We start from the raw sequence: 16,078 nt of genomic DNA on the forward strand, positions 1-16,078 counted from the left end.
TCCATTGGAAAAGAACATCCATGGGGAAAAAAAGGCAAGAGAGGAGGACACGCTGCCATCCCAAGGAAGGCAGGACAGGAAAATTAAAATGGGAAACCAGGCTGGATGTCCTGGAAGAGGTGGGAACTGAGCACAGGCTTCACCAGGAGCCTCCATCCAGGGATAACTCCCAGATGCAGAGAGCCAGGAAATCCCACAGACCCCTGGGTGAAGCTCCAAAATCCAGGACACCAGGAGGGTGATCAGACACTCTGGTTCCTTCCTGAACCCTTCCATGGGAAGAGTTTTTCCACAGGGAATTCCTGCACTGGAGCAGATGTGACATGAGGCAAGGCTGGGACAGTGCTGGAAGCTGAGCTGAGTTGTTCCTGTATGGAATTGTATTTGGATCTTCATCTTCCAGTCTATATCCTTGGTAAATTCAGGAATCCAACCCCCCCATGAGGGAGGAAAAGCACTGGGAATTAATGGAACAGCTCAAGGAACAAGCTGAGAAACCAACCCTGAGAGAAACATCTACTCCACTTGTTCCAGAGGGAACAAAACACTCCTTGATGGAATCATTCTATCCTGGGATGGGTTGGGCTGGGAGCAGCCTTAAATCCCATCTCATTCTGAATTTCTGCCATGGCTGAAGCACCAAAATCCAGGACACCGGGAGGGTGATCAGACACTCTGATTTCTTCCTGAATCCTTCCATGGGGAGAAGTTTTCCACACTGAAATAGGTGTGACACGAGGCAAGGCTGAGACAGCTGGGATCAGGGGCTGAGCTGAGTTATTCCTGTATGGAATTGTATTTGGATCTTCATCTTCCAGTCCATATCCTTGGTAAATTCAGGAATCCAACCCCACCATAAGGGAGGAAAAGCACTGGGAATTATTGGAATAGCTCAAGGAACAAGCTGAGAAACCAACAGGGGACAAAATACTGGGGAGCTCAGGCTGGATACTGGGAAAATTTCATGGAAAGAGTGGTCCAGTAGTGGAGTCTCTATCCCTGGAGGGATTTAAAGCCCTGTGGATGTGGCACTTGGGGACATGGGCAGTGGTGGCCTTGGCAGTGCTGGGGAAGGGTTGGACTCAGTCTCAGAGGGTTTTTCCAACCTAAAGGATTCCATAATTCCACCTTCTTTCAGAGGACACCAGCACCGAGCAGAAATTCCCTTCACACATCCCATCCACAGACTTCACAATTCCATCTGGGATTGGGGTCAGTCAAATGCTGCCAGACCAAGGCTCCTCCAACTCACCCTAAATGGGGTGGAAAAGCAGAAAATTCCTGATGGGACTCAGCTGTTCCAGCTGGAGGAGGAACACAAAGCAGGGCCAAGAAGAACATCACTCCCAGAATAAACAAAGCTGGAATTCTGCAGTGTCAGGCTCAGATTTTGAAACTGATGACAATGTGGGAAAACAGAAACTTCCTTCTCTTTATGCCATTCAAAGTTTGGTTTCATCAACCTTGGAACATTCTTCCCAGTCCCCACTCACAGCCATCCAAATGTCACACCCGAAATTAGACAAATTTTTCGTACTTCTGCTCCTGCAATGCCAAATTTTTGCAATTGTCTGGAATATCCTTCTCCTCCTCCTCCTCTTTCTAAAACACTCCATGGGAAATATTTCCATTTTGACAATGGAGTTTTGATGGTTGAGCCTCAGGGCTCATTTTTAATTGGAGCAATTTTTTCCATTTGCTAACGATGCCTGCTCAAAATCCATTGTAATATCCATTAATTTGTCAAGGGGAAAATAATGCCCTAATCCATCTTTCTCATTAATTTCCTATTATGTGAGTTGTGCTTCTCTGGAATTGACAAAACTTTAATACAGAAATTGCACTTCAATTTCAGTATTTTATGCTAAAAAGTCAATGTAAAGGAAGTCGTTGGACTCCCACACTGGAATTCTCCATAATTTTGTGGTTTTGATGAGAGACCTTCGGGCAAAGCTTTGAAACACAGAACCCTGCACAAAATCTTGCAAGTACTTGGATTCCCACACTGGAATTCTCCATAATTTTGTGGTTTTGATGAGAGACCTTTGGGCAAAGCTTTGAAACACAGAATCCCACACCAAATGTGCTCATCCAATACCTGGAAGTAAAAATCAGGGTGGTTGAGAAAGAAATTCTTCAGTCAACCCCGATAAATAACTTCCACTGAGGACCAATTTCCTTCTTATCCCAATATTGAACTGCTGGCTGTGAAGTGGGGTTAATAAACCTCCAGGAAATGGGGTTAACATCAACATGGCTTTAATCTTCCTGAATTCCCAACCTCCTGCAGCAGCTCCACTTCTAATCCGGGCTGGTTCTCTGTGCAGCACTGAGCAAACACCTCTAATTCCTCATTTCTTAACCACTTTTCACACAAGGTTTGAGGTCCAGACTCCAAGGCTATTGGCACTGGACCATAAAATCAGGGAATTGTGGAATGGTTTGGGCTGAAGGAGACGTAAAACTCAACTTGTTCCAGTGCCCGAGGGAAGGGACACCTTCCTCTATCCCAGGTTGCTCCAAGCCCCACCCAGCCTTGCCTTGGACATGTCCAGGGACGGGAATTCCACCACCTCTCCACAACTAAAAATATCAATTTCTACATCCTGAAAATGATAAATAAAGGATTCACATTAAACCTTGATCAGTCTTTAAAACTTTATTTACAAACAGTATTTATTTACTGATTCTTTTGGTGAATCATGGATGGGAAGGGATCTCAAAATTCATCTCATGCGACCCCTGCCAAGGCAGGGACACCTTCCACTATCCCAGTTTGTCCTGTGTCAGTCCCCACCTGGATTTGGGAGCCTCAGGATGGATTAATGTGGTTGTTTTCCCTTAATTTCTTTTTTAAAAGCTTTGAAATTCTTCATTTATTTAGTTTTACTGATTTAATTATTCATTGGGTTGAAGTACAGAGAAGCTGAGGAGGGCTCTAATTCAAATTCAATTTTATGTCATGCAGTTTGTATAAAATAAGTTGAATTCCAAAGGAAACCAATTAGAGAATTATCAAAGAATCATGGAATGGTTTGGGTTGGAAGGGATTTTAGGGATCATCCAGTGCCACCCCTGCCACGGCAGGGACACCTCCCACTGTCCCAGGCTGCTCCAAGCCCAATGTCCAACCTGGCCTTGGGCAGTGCCAGGGATCCAGGGGCAGCCACAGCTGCTCTGGCAATTCCAGCCCAGCCAGGAATTCCCAATTCCCAATATCCCCTTAAATCTCTCCTCTTTCAGGTTCTCCAACCTGGCCTCACCCTGCATCCCCACTCCATATCCTGAAATATCTGGACATAAAAACATCCATGAAAGGATTTTCCAGCAAAGGCTCAGATTGCCACAAGCCTCCCTTAGCCAGTTCTGGGATTATTCCCCACACTGAACATTAAACCCAGGAACTATCAGCAAACAAAAACCTCCCCTTGTGGAACATCCCAATCCTCCCTCTTGGGCTGGGGAACAGAGACATTAAAAGCTTGAGAAGGTTTCTAAAACTCCTTCCAGCCCCTTGGTGCTCCTTCCCATCTATTTGTTCCACGAGCCTCGGGGCCACAGAATTCTCACTGTAACTCAAGGAAGCAAATGTTGATTTATTTGAAATATCTCCAGTGGCTCCCTCCCCTCCAGCAAATGCTCCGTGTTATTTATTCTGGGAAGTAAAACAAAGTTATCCAAAGGTAAAAACAGGGAATTGAAGCTCTTTTCTTATCCATTGCACTGTTTTCCCTGGTGCTCCACAGCCTGAACTTTCTGCCTGTTCAGAGCACATTTACTCTCCCAGGCTCCACACTGGGACCCTTCTGTCCCATTCCTTCTGGGAATTGTTGCTCAGCCAGTGCTTTTCCCTGCTGCAAACGTTCCCTGGACAAGTGTCACCCAAAACTGCAGGAATACACAATTCTTTTAGAATTTTCCGAGTGGAAATGAAATCTATGAAATCGTTAACTTTGAAAAGCCTTCAGTGTTGTTTTGATTTTTAAAAGTGCTAAGTTTTCTTCTATCGTTCTTTTGAAAGTTTTAAAGTTTTCATAAAACTTCTTTATCTTTCTGATAATATTTACATGTTTGAGAGTCAGAGTTCCCACACCATTTCATGTATAAATAGAACAGTTTATGTATTTCTCTGTGGGTGGAGAGAAATGATTGATTGATCTTTGGACCAGTGTGGTTGGAGAGGTGGTAATTCCATCCTCCAATCCATGGTCACCCTTGGAATTCTAGAAATCACAGATGTTTGAAAAAAACTGTCTCTTTTCCTCTTTTGAACTTACCAAGCTTCTGTGTACTCATTTTGTGTCCAATAGCAACATCTGGAAACTTTCAAAAAAACTATAAAAGAAAACTTAACACTTTTAAAAATCAGAGCCACACTCAAATCCAACCACCAACCCATGTCCCCAGGTGCCACACCCCTGTGGTTTTTGAGCACTTCCAGGGATTTAACTCCACCACTTTCATGGGAAGTCTCTTCTACAGCTTGAGAAACATTTCCATGGAGAAATTTTCCTTAATATCCAACCTGAACTTTCCCTGCTGCAGCTTGAGGCTGTTTCCTCTAATCCAAGTGCTTCAGAAGGACTGATTGCCTGAACTTTCAAAAGTAATCCATTGCTATTTGTGAGATCCAAAAGGGTTTCAGGGAATATGGTGGAGGGCCTGTATTCCTCCAGAATTTTGTGGTTTTGATGAGAGACCTTTGGGCAAAGCTTTGAAACACAGAATCTCACACCAAATGTGCCCATCCAAGTACCTGGAAGTAAAAATCAGGGTGGCTGAGAAAGAAATTCTTCAGTCAACCTTAATAAATATCTTTCATTGAGGACCAATTTCCTTCTTATCCCAATATTGAACTGCTGGCTGGGAAGTGGGGTTAATAAACCTCCAGGAAATGGGGTTAACATCAACATGGCTTTTAATCTTCCTGAATTCCCAACCTTCTCCTTTCCAATGGAAGAAGTAGAGAAGGAACAGGAAAGTAAATCCAAGCTTAGTAATCACCACAAGGGGTGCACAGAGGGAAATGTCACCATCCAACAGAACTGGAAATTGGGATCATGAGGAGTTTTATCCCATGGAGATGAAAAACCAGGATAATGCTCCCTCTGAGGGAAATAGCCTGGAGAAGGATGTGGGAGCAATGGGGTGGTTCTGGCTCATCTGGTGCCACCTCCCTGCTCAGGAAGTGTCATCCCAGAGCACATGGCACAGGAATGCATCCAGATGCCTCTGGAATAATTCCCTCTCTCTGAATATATCTGTATCTTGTTCCAGGATACATGAAATAACATGTAAAAATAACAATTGTGTTGATATGAGCTCTGACAAGGACATAAATTAATTTATGACCCTCAAACAGCTTTTTCCTTCCAATGGGTATTTAAACTGCCATGCTTGGAACTCCCACTTGGGAAAGTGGAGGTCTCTCAATGATGGAATCATTTCAGTTGGAAGAGTAAATCTGGGGGTAAAACTGCACAAAGAGACAGCCAGAAGCATCTTCATCTTGTTATTTTGTATTTTACATTTATATTTTGTATTCTTGATCCCTGGTGGAAAACTGATCCTGATTCCACTAAAAATCTGCAAAGCTTCCAAAGCAAAGCTGGAAGAACCAAGGAAAACAAAATGTTTGATTCCCATCCTTGACTCCAAGGCACCCGTCCCTCTGCTGGTCTTGCAGCAGGGAATTCAGAAATGGATCTCATTTTCCTAATTCCCACTCCTCCCTGGATTTTTTTTACAGGGCTCAGAAGCAGAACAGGACAAGCTGTTGGAAGCACTAGGATTTTTTTCTAATGCTTTTTTCCAGGATTTTCCTATTAATCTTTGTAACCCCATGGCATTGCAGGTATTGGACGGCCTGACCTTTCCAGCCACTCATTTTTAAGAGACAGCCAGAAGCATCTTCATTTTAATATTTTGTCTTTTATATTTTATATTCTTGATCCCTGGTCCAAACTCATCCTGGTTTTGCTAAAAATCTTCAAAGCTTCCAAAGCAAAGCTGGAGGAACCAAGGAAAACACGTTTGATCACCATCCTTGACTCCAAGGCACGCTTGAAAGCAGAACAAGCTTGGAACCACAAGGATTATTTTCTACTGCGTTTTTTCAGGATTTTCCTATTAATCTTTGCAACCCCCTCTCAAATTCCATGGCATTGCAGGCATTGGACAGCCTAACCTTTCCAGCTACTCATTATTGACCAAAAAATAACACTGACACAACACTCTGCTCCTTGAGAGAGGAACCTTCCCAGTTAATTGTGAGGAAACGATTCTGCTGGAAAACCTGGCTGCAGGTTCCAAGGCAGGTATTGGAGAAGATGAATTCCTTTTCCAAGAGGTACAGGATGAGAATTGATGAGGGCAGCATCTCGTAACGAGCTGCAATGATGAAGTGTTGTGCTCAAGGCTGGGGGGATGAGATGCCCGAAGGAGCTTTTCCAATTAGGAACAGATTCCGTGGGAGAAAGGAGGGAAGCACCTCTGGACCTGGGGTGATGGGAGATCAAACCCAAACTCTCGGGGCCTTACAAATACAAAGCACCGACGTTGGGAGTGTTGAGGTTTGAGGATTAACAACAGCTCTAAGGTGAGATTTGCAATGATGAGTCTCTAAAATAACATGAAAAATTATAAATGTTTAAAGGAAACGGGTGAGATTGTCCCAGGTGGGACAGCAGCAGGAATTTCCCCATGGAAAGGGAGCTCAGGCCTTGGCACTGCCCATGGAGGTTTGGAGTGCCCATCCCTGGAGGTGTCCAAGGAATTCCTGGAGGTGGCACTCGGAGCTCTGGGCTGGGGACAAGGTGGGGATGGAGCACAGCTGGGACTCCATGGGCTGGGAGGGCTTTTCCAGCCTCAGGAATTCAGGAATATTTGTCATCATCTCTGCCCAGCCCTTCCCTGACTCCAGGTGCCCTCAGAGAAGGAATTGGTGTTTCAGGGATGATCCCGGCTCGGTGTGATCAATATCCCAGAGCTCAGCTGTTCCCCTGGGCTTAATGAGGGTCAGAGAATCCAGGGAGAGCTGTGAAATCTCCTCATTTGCATCTCCAGGCTGGATAATCCTGCTCACAGAGTGCCTTGACCAGCTCATCAGGAGCACTGGAGAACAGAGTCACTTTATTGTCCTAAAACTTGTACAGTAACAATAAACCCAGATCCCTCAAGGCTCCTCTGGCGGATAATTCATCTTCCTCGAAGACCGCTGATAAAAAAATAAATAAGCCCCACAGAGCTGCTGTTCAAGTTCTTTGCCAGCCATGCAATCTCCAGATCCTGCTGCTTCCTCAAGGTGAACGCTCAGGAATATGCATAATTCACCAGCTCTCTGTTTATCTGTCTCGCTATCACCCTGCACATTCCCTGCCTCCCTCTCTACATCTCTGCCCAGCCCAATCTCCCAGAGCAAACAAAAGGAGGGAAAACAAGATAACAACATCATAAAAACCCCAACGTCTTCGGGGCAGGGTGTAAAGCATCCCGAAGATGCCAAGAGAAACAGGGTAGATTAAACATAGCAGGAGACTGGATTTGTACTTGTTTTGTTATGGAAAAAAATCACAGGCTTGAAAGGAAAAGCTGGAAAAGACCTTGCAGCTCATCCAGAGCAACCATGAAAGCAGCACAATTTGGGTGCAAAACTTTGGCCTTGGCAACTTTTTGAAATCTGCTCGGCATGAAAAGAGGGAATTGGTGGAATCCCCATCCCTGGGAGTGCTGTGGATGTGGCACTGGAGACACTCTGGAAGTCCTGGGAAGGAGTTCAGGACTCACCCAGAGCTGAGAACAAACCAAGCTCACTCCACACCTCTCCCTGCTGCCAGGACTGGGCACTGAGGGGACACAGGGACCTTCCAGGGGCTTCCAGCCCTCCCTGAACACCCGGGAATCACTCCTAAGGGAGTTTGTCCTAAATTACTTTGACCAGGGCAGAAACTCAAGGGAAAGAGGATCAAATCCAGGCTCAAATTCTGTTGGTGCCACAGCATCATCTCCTGGATCAGGATCAAAGTGATCTGAGCACCAAGGGCAGGGAGATCCCAAATGGGCTGAACTGAGGAACAGGGAGATCCCAAATGGGCTGAACCGAGGGCCTGGAAACCCCAAGTGGGCTGAACTGAGTCAGTGTCACTATTGGACATGAAATGAGTGCACAGAAGCTTGGTGGGTTCAAGAGAGTAAAAGAGACGGTTTTATTCAAACATCTGGCATTTCTATAATTCCAAAGGTGTCCGTGGATCAGAGGATGGAATTACCACCTCTCCAACCACACTGGTCCAAAGATCAATCAATCAATCATTTCTCTCCACCCACAAATACGTAAACTGTTCTATTTCTACATGAAATTGTGTGGGAACTCTGACTCTCAAATATGGAAACATTGTCAGAAGGCTAAAGAAGTTTTATGAGAACTTTAAAACTTTCAAAAGAACTATAAAAGAAAACTTAACACTTTTAAAAATCAGGGCAACATGTCAGGAAGATCCCAAGGGTCAGGAGATCCCAAATGGGCTGAACTCAAAATAAATTGTGACCAAAGCCAGAAATATCCCTGTTGCTGTGGCCAGGGATTAAACTTGCTCAGCCAGACCTGAGATTTACCATGAAAACCAGGAGAAGATCCTGGAGAATTCCACGCCATGAATTTCAGGCTTGTTGAAAGATTTGCAGAGACATTCTCAGGGTAAAGTCACAAATAAACCAGAGAGACTTTAAAATCCTCCTCTACCACATCAATATTTACCAGGAACCTGTGACCACAGCCTTATCTCATTTAAATTAACACAGAATCATGGAAAAGTTTGGGTCAGAGGCGACCTTAAATCCCTGGGTTTGGAGCCCGATGATCTTTAAGGACCATTCCATGATTTTATGAGGCTGGAATGCTCCCAGGACAGTTTTTCCATTCCTGCTATGACTGATGTTAAAAGGAATGACTCCGGGGAACAACTCTGAGAAGAGAATCTGAGCTACAGGACACAAAATAAATCTGATTTTTACTGAATCCTCCTTGTTTCCATGCAGCCCCATGACCTGAGCAACATCAGCTCCCAGAGTAACAGGATGGCTGAGAAATCCATGGATACACTGGGAAAGGCAGGCAGAGTGTGATCAAATCTGAATGTTTTACCTCTGAATTCCATACTAGAAAATGCCTAGAGAGACATGTGCTGCTTTTAAAAAAATTTTATTTTCATGGGAGAAAAGCTGGAGAAGCGACAGAAGAAAACTGCCAGGATAACTCAAAGGTTAAGGAAAAATTCTTATTTGAAAATATTCAAAGGAACGGCTGGGTTTGTTCATCAAAAGGAAAAAAATGAGAGGGAATGTTATAAACAAGGGAGCACTTCCACAAGGAGAAGGGAAAAACACTTTAATCTTAGGAAGAAAGGCAGGATAAGAAGCAGCAGTTGGAAGCTAAAATCAGGGAAATTAAAAGTAGAAAATGGTTTATTTTTTTTCCCAAACCAAGAATAATAATTACTGGAATGGATTATTAATTATTGGACTGGTTTTTTCCCACGTGTGGAGGACAGCTCAAAACAGGGGTCTGGAGGAGAAAATTCCAGAGGGAAAATCCCAACATTTCTTAGGATTTTAAATGAATCCTTTAGGGAAGCAGCCCAGGAAGTGAATTCATTAATATGGGATATTCCCTTAAAAATTTGTGGTGTGCTCCAAGTGGGAAAGTGTGGGCATTGTTGAAGGAGGACACCTGGATTGGAGAGAGGAAAACCAGGAAAACAGAGGAACAGAAAATCTTTTCTCTTTTCCAAGTTCAGACCCCTTTTCAGTGAGCTGGGTGAGTCCCACCACCACCAGGATAGGAAGTTTTATATGGGAAAATTGGGATAAAGCACAACATTGAGTCCAGAGGAGGAGTTTGGGACCAGCCCTAAGGAATCAGCAGATGGCTCCTGGTGGGACAAAGGTCAGGAAGGTCCTCGGGACCTCGGCCCTGAGGCTGCTTTTCCATGGGGACCTGCTTTTAGTGGGATTCCTCAGCCCTTGGAATGTTGGGGCAGAGTTGCAAATGGGAACAAGCAGAAATATCCTCAAACTCCATCAGGAAAAATGTTCCTGCTGGATATTTTCTTCCAGAAAAGTTGTAAAATCCTGGAAAAGACTTCTCAAGGCAGGGGTGGAGTCCCCAGCCCTGGAAGTGCTCAAAAACCACGTGGATGTGGCACTGGGGATGTGGTTTGGTGGATCAGCCCAAGGTTGGACTTAATCTGGGAGATTTTCCCATTTTAATGATTCTATTTTGTTATTTTCTCGCACTTATAAGATGTGCTCTTGGAAGTTTTCCACCTCCTCAGCTTTTTCTCTCTCCAGCCTGCAATACCAAGGCTGCACTGACCTCCTTCTGTGTTAAAAAAACCCCAAATATTTCTGAACCTTAACTCAACTTTTTGTCTCCAACTCCTAAACTCCTGTGTGAAATCTCAGCTCTGCCTTTTATTCCCGAGCACTGGAGAATTCCATGAAGCACTGCAGTCATCCATAAAGTCATGAAAAAGGGGAACAGATTCCCACTGCAGCTCCAATGCCTTGATGTGGCAGATTCTAAACACAAAAAATCCCTAAATATGAGGGTTTTTTATCTGCTAAACATCCCAACATCTTCCAGGGATTTATTTATTAATGTCTATTATGAGCACACGGATAATACACAAGCACGGCCTTCTTCCATATTTTATAAAACAAGGGGGAAAAAAGGAGTCAGCGCAGAGGAAACTGCCAAAAATTCTGCTTGAAAGGGAACCCAAAATTGCCTGGCAGCTTAAGGAAGGAAGAAGATGACCGTGACAATCTGTATGGGACTCAAGGTACACGGGGCCAACTCCTCATGCAGTTTTTCTACCAGACCTTCTCTTTTTTCCTGATGATAATGAAAAAAATGGGTTTCTTGATTTTTTTTAATCATTTTGGCACTTTTCCACCAGTTTCTGGCACTTCTCAGTGGGTTTTTTTGTGCTTTTTTTCCACAGAAGCATCCCTACTATGTCCCAGCACATGGATTTACACCAGAATTCAGCATTTCAGGGTCACTTCCCTGAATTATTTTTACATTTCCCTTCTTTCCCAGAGCTTTACCCCAAGCACAGGTGTGAAATTTGTGATCACCAAAAATCCCAGAGCAAAGAGCATTTCCTTTTCCAGCATTTCTCTCTGTCTTGATCATCCCCTGCTCATTTTTCCTCCCTGATGCTGCTGGTTTGTGCTTTGCAGGACAAAATCCCAGGAAATTCCAACATGACAGCCACGGAGCTTTCTCTTCCAAGGGTTTGGCTCCTGGGATGAGGAGCAGGAGGTCTGATCACCCAAAAAAAAAGGTGATTATTAATTTATCTCCCCACAAACACCGCGGTCCTTGAGCACAAGTGGCCTGGTGATGATCCCTAAATCACAGCCGGTTCCCAGCTCCACCTGGGAGGGCGTTTATGGGGAAAAAAGGGAGAAAATGTGACTGGAGATGCTGGAAGTGAGGAAAGGGGTGGATCTGGTGATCCCAGAGCAGAGGTGGAATGCAGGCAGGGAAGGCAGATGTGTCAGGGATAATGAGGAGCACCTGCAAGGAGAGAAATCAAGGAATTCTACCTCAAACAACCGGAGAAGGTGACGGGGAGGAAAAGGACACGGAGGATATTGGGTGGCTGGAGAGGGGAAGTGAAAAAGAGGAAAGGAAATACAGAGCTGCCCAAAAGCCAAGGAGCAGCTGGAAGGGGAATGGAGAGAAGGGACAAAGAGGACACCAGGTGACCCCAGGGCCACCATCAGCTGGAACTGGGGAGCCTGGAGCCACAGGAACGGCGGTGACAGCAGGACCTGGTGTCACTGCACAGCTCTGGGGAGAGGAGAGGAGAGGAGAGGAGAGGAGAGGAGAGGAGAGGAGAGGAGAGGAGAGGAGAGGAGAGGAGAGGAGAGGAGAGGAGAGGAGAGGAGAGGAGAGGAGAGGAGAGGAGAGGAGAGGAGAGGAGAGGAGAGGAGAGGAGAGGAGAGGAGAGGAGAGGAGAGGAGAGGAGAGGAGAGGAGAGGAGAGGAGAGGAGAGGAGAGGAGAGGAGAGGAGAGGAGAGGAGAGGAGAGGAGAGGAGAGGAGAGGAGAGGAGAGGAGAGGAGAGGAGAGGAGAGGAGAGGAGAGGAGAGGAGAGGAGAGGAGAGGAGAGGAGAGGAGAGGAGAGGAGAGGAGAGATGGGTGTGGAGCATGGAGAGAGGAAGGAAATGGAAGGAATGATGGGATAGGCATGGAGCATGGAGAGAGGAGCCCTGGGCGGCGTGGGAGGTGAAACCTGGATGGAAGTGGAAAATTGGGCTGATGGGGGGAAAAGGGATGTGCAGAGCTGATGGGAGCTTGGAAAGGGAAGGACAGCCATGGAGAGAGGATGGACTGAATGTGAGGGATGGAAGCAAAGAGCTCTGGGTGAAGGAAGGGATGGTGGTGACCTAGGGACACCACCTTCATGGAAAACACATCCCTAACCCCACAGATTTAGTCTGGGGTCAGGCACTGAGCCCTGTCTCTGCTGGTTTGAGCCTAGGCTGAGGACTGCCTGGATGTGGCTGCCTACAGAGAGAGGTGGAATTCTGTGCCTCAGTCACTCCTTCCCCATCCCATTCCTGATCCCATTCCCTGTTCCTTTGGAAAATTTCCCCAGCTGACTGTCACATCTTCACTGCCCCACTTAGGGTACCAGGACCAGGAGGCTTCTGTGCTTCTGGGGTTATTTTCTCTCCTCTCAGCGCCTCCAAACCGAACAGGAAAAATTACCTGAGAGGAGAAAATGACGCCGAGGCTGACTTGAGGAGACCTCAATTTCCTATAAAAACCAGAATTCAAGTCCTCTTGGCATTTGTTTCCTGGAGATAGGCATTAGTGCTGGGCAGGATGCCAGAATGACTGAGATGTTTTGAAACAGTAAAACCTTTTCCATTTCATGTGAATCCCATTTGAAACATCTAAATTTTATGTCTCACACATCGCTGGCAGACGTTAAATCATTTTAGACACCACAATTAAAAACAGATTAATACTCACTCGAGATGAGGCTCTTCTCAACAAGCAACGAAATAAGAGATCACCATAAGGACCAGAATAAAAATACACTTGCAGGGTGAACAGCAAACATTTAAATACATTTTCTTCCTGAGGTTTGGCATTTCTGTGTGCAGGGATAGAGCCCCTGGGAGAGACTGGAGGAGTCAGATGAGCACACAGGGAAAACAAAATAAAACTCAGTTACTCAGTGTTCACTCGGAGAGATTAATTAACAATTCCAGTGTTCTGTAGGAATTATGGAATGGTTTGAGTTGGGAATGACTTCAAAGTTCATCCCATCCCACCCCTGCCATGGCAAAACACCTCCCCACCGTCCCAGGCTGCTCCAGCCCCAGTGTGCAGCCTGGCCTTGGGCACTGCCAGGGATGCAGGGGCAGCCACAGCTGCTCTGGCAATTCCAGCCCAGCCAGGAATTCCCAATTCCCAGTCTCCCATCCATCCCTGCCCTCTGGAAGTGGGAGCCGTTCCCTGGGTCCTGTCTTTTTCCAAGCTCAGCCATTCCATGGTTCTCCAGGTCTGCTGGGAGCTCTGAGCTCAGGGCGGGTGTGGAGTGTTGGACGGGCCAGAGCTGAAGTCTGGGTGGGAACTCCCAGCTTCGCACTGAAGGAGAAGTTGCCTCAGGGCTTTGTGACCTCCCAATGTCCTGCAGCCACAAACCTGGCCAGGGAGACACCCGACAGCTTTCAAACTGATCCAAAAATGGAGAGTTTTGTGTTCCACACCACATCTCCAAGGATGGAAGGAAATGCAAAGGATGGGTGCTCTGCTTCACGTGGGGTTTAGGAACCATTTTGTTCCCTCTGGTGCAGAAGTCCTGAGTGACCACCACCCATTTATTCTTTCGTACAAGAAAAAAGTAATAAATTGGAGAGCCTGGGTTGTTTGAGGTGTGCACACATCAGTAATGAACAGTGACATTGCTGGGCATTCCTCACCCTGGATGCATAATCTTTATTATTGATAAACCCCAAAAAAACAACCCAGCCATGTTCCCTATCAACAAATATCCTCAGAACAAGTGAGCTGGAAGTGTTCCTGCACCCAGTGATGGATCAGGGACATCAGATGGGGCCTCCCTGCAAACACCACGGGGTTACTGCAGTAAATAAATCAGCCTTAACTTTTCTCTGAGGCCAACGGCAGCAAGAGGAGTGTGTAAGGAAGTCTGGGCTATTAATCTCAGAGCTCCAGCCTGCTGGTCAGTTCATCAACCTCAGGAATATGAGCAATTTATTCCAGTGATCACCCTGAGAAGTATTTCTGCCTCTGTCCTGCTTCACCTCCAGGCTAAGCTCATTAATTCCACATGGCAAGGAAAGTGCACAATGACTGATCAGACCTTCCCTGCACCAATTCCGAGTTTTCCAGGCTCAGACAGGGAGCCCAGCAGTGTTCTCAGGCCAGGCTGAATGGGAGGAAAGGATGGAGCTGTCAGACGTGAGAGATGAGTTGTGTTTAATGCAACACAGACTGGAATGAGAGGAGCTGGGGCAGGAGCGGGGAAGTGGTGCCTGATTCCCAGAGGGAACACCCCAGAGAGCTGAAACCCCCCAGCAGCTCCTTCCCCTTCTCCTGAGGTGAGCCCACCTTGCAGAGGTGCTGCCCTTCCCTTCCCTTCCCTTCCCTTCCCTTCCCTTCCCTTCCCTTCCCTTCCCTTCCCTTCCCTTCCCTTCCCTTCCCTTCCCTTCCCTTCCCTTCCCTTCCCTTCCCTTCCCTTCCTTCCCTTCCCTTCCCTTCCCTTCCCTTCCCTTCCCTTCCCTTCCCTTCCCTTCCCTTCCCTTCCCTTCCCTTCCCTTCCCTTCCCTTCCCTTCCTTCCCTTCCCTTCCCTTCCCTTCCCTTCCCTTCCCTTCCCTTCCCTTCCCTTCCCTTCCCTTCCCTTCCCTTCCCTTCCCTTCCCTTCCCTTCCCTTCCCTTCCCTTCCCTTCCCTTCCCTTCCCTTCCCTTCCCTTCCCTTCCCTTCCCTTCCCTTCCCTTCCCTTCCCTTCCCCTTCCCTTCCCTTCCCTTCCCTTCCCTTCCCTTCCCTTCCCTTCCCTTCCCTTCCCTTCCCTTCCCTTCCCTTCCCTTCCCTTCCCTTCCCTTCCCTTCCCTTCCCTTCCCTTCCCTTCCCTTCCCTTCCCTTCCCTTCCCTTCCCTTCCCTTCCCTTCCCTCTCCTGAACTTTCCTTTATCCAGGTTCTAAATCCCCAAAACATTAATTTTGTCTCCTGTCAATCACTTCCAACAAAACTGCTTTGGATTTCACTCCTCTGAAATTTCTAAGGGTTTTCCAGAAGTAGCACATTCCCCGCAGATAATTTCATATAAATGAGCTACAACAGCACCTACATTTTAATTCCTGTTCCAAACAAAATTCCCTGTCAAATCCATGTAGATCTCTCTCTCAGCTGAGCCAAATGCAATGTTTCATCTTCCCAAAGATAGCAGAGTACATAATTAATTTAATATTAATGAACTTTAATGCATGCAGGGTTGTTTGGGAACCACGTTAGGCATGAGGAACCTCCTTGAAAAATTCAACTCCCAAATTAAACAGAGCTTTAATGGAATTTCCAGCTGGAACTCAATTATGGTGAGTTCTATTTTATGCCTTGCAGACAAAGCTGAGGCCTCACTGTCATTGGTTTATAAAAATAAATCATCAACTCACAAGAAATCATTAAAATAGATGCAATTACAATCCTCAAGACAGCACTAAAGGAAAATTCAGAGCAGGAAGAGGAATTGTAATTACGGTGTTTTCTCCCTGTCCCTCAGGCCCAGATATTGCATTGCTGCCACTTTTGTCCCCACCCCAAGGGCAGGAGCTGCTCCTCAGCCCGGAGCCCACCACGAGGAGCAGCAGGGCTGGGAGCACTGGGAATGTAACTGGGAATTCTTCAGCTCAGAGCTCCTTAACTGAGCTCGGACATCTCCGTCAGGGACACACGAGGAACGGAACAGCAAAATTCCATGAGCCTGGAACGGTGCCCAGGTCCTGGGGTCCACGGATGGGGATCAGTGTCCAGGA

Source organism: Taeniopygia guttata, chromosome 5, assembly GCF_048771995.1.
Source record: "Taeniopygia guttata chromosome 5, bTaeGut7.mat, whole genome shotgun sequence".
Taxonomy (NCBI): Eukaryota; Metazoa; Chordata; class Aves; order Passeriformes; family Estrildidae; genus Taeniopygia; species Taeniopygia guttata.